The sequence below is a fragment of the Vanessa cardui genome, chromosome 15 (assembly GCF_905220365.1).
Source record: "Vanessa cardui chromosome 15, ilVanCard2.1, whole genome shotgun sequence".
NCBI lineage: Eukaryota > Metazoa > Arthropoda > Insecta > Lepidoptera > Nymphalidae > Vanessa > Vanessa cardui.
In genome coordinates this window covers 12,552,942-12,554,535 of record NC_061137.1, presented here as the reverse complement: position 1 = coordinate 12,554,535, position 1,594 = coordinate 12,552,942, and positions in this window count along the sequence as shown.

Below are 1,594 nucleotides of genomic sequence, written 5' to 3'. Positions count from 1 at the left end.
GTTACTTGTTTCATTGAAACCCTTATATTTAAAACTAGCTGTTTTCATGATGTTATTGTAGCCTAAGTTACTCCTTATGATATAATTTATCTGCCAGTGAAAGTCCCGTCAAAATCGGTGCAGCCGTTCCAGAGATAAGCCGGAACAAACAGACAGACAAAAATAGTAAAACAATGTTATTTTGCTATATTAGTATACCGTGTATATATACATATGCATTGAGTGAAAAAGAAATATTTTAATATTACAACCAGACAGTCCAATTTTATTATATATAAAGATAATGTTTTAGGCTCTTACAAATAACACAAATCAACCCAAGAAATTATTTGTATTTGTACATTGCGTGTACAGATTGCTCTGAACTGGTTTGTTTGTGAGAAAACAATGTCGTCCAAGTGCTTATAACACATGGATGGTGTTGGAAATCTGCCACATGAGCACCCTAACGTCCAACAGGCTAACGTTTTCTCAGCTAGGGCTGGTGTATTTATTGAAATTTCCATAATTGAACACTTTTTTTAAACAGCTTTTCTATAAATTTTAACAGAAATATAATGTAACTTTAATTGAACAGTCGTATTTTTATATTTGTTGTTGTTGCCACCAGCGCTGCAGGTGAAAAATAAAAGTACTAAATTCAAATCACCCGCCTGGCTTAACATCGGCCCAAACCAACGGGCTAAACATTCAATCAGCCGGGTGATTGAACGTTCAGTGACGACGATTCATTTTACAAGCGGGCTAGCCTTTTAACTATGAGCCGGCGTTTAATTGTCAGTTAATTGCTATATACATAAATTGAATATTATCTTTCTAGTCAATATTTGTAAGAGCTTTTTAAAAAGATATATACCTAACTTTATTAATGTGAAATAAATAGAATTCAGTAAATACTTTCTTTATAGTAAACTAATGCATAAATTTGAAATATGGATAGCTACATATGAAATGAGAAGTAATGTGTCAACATTAGAGCCTTTAGTCTCCCAGTTTTTAGTGCAATAATACGGTTTATATCAATACTTTATTTAAATAATTAAGGACCGACAAGAAACTCAGTATGCCACATGCATTAATTTAAAATACAATGAAAAACATCAGATAATATGTACATACTTTTTATCTTAAAGTGTATATAGAAATTAAATAATTTGTATATAGAATTGAATTAAAACGAGTATTAAAGATATTGATTTAAGCAATAATATATTTCTGCCTTATTATTATATTCTTTAGTGTAGGAGCGAACTCTTTGCCTCGATAGAAAAAATAATTTATTTACTTGTTATTACAAATTTATTGTCGCCTTATTGCATCAATATTAATTCAATGTTTCTAGAATAATATTGAACAATATTATATATATACCCGAAAAGTACGACTAACTCTGTTATTTTAGTAACAAAGAATTTGGATATGAAACCGAATTGTGAGCAAAAATATCTTGGACTTATGTCGTCAATGTCAAATTTGATTGGCTGTACGGTGTAATACCTTTGCCTTTTCCCTCCAAGGAAAGAAAAAACAAAAAAAAATGTCAAATTTGAACACTCAATGTCATATTGACAGTAATTGTCGTTTATATGATCAG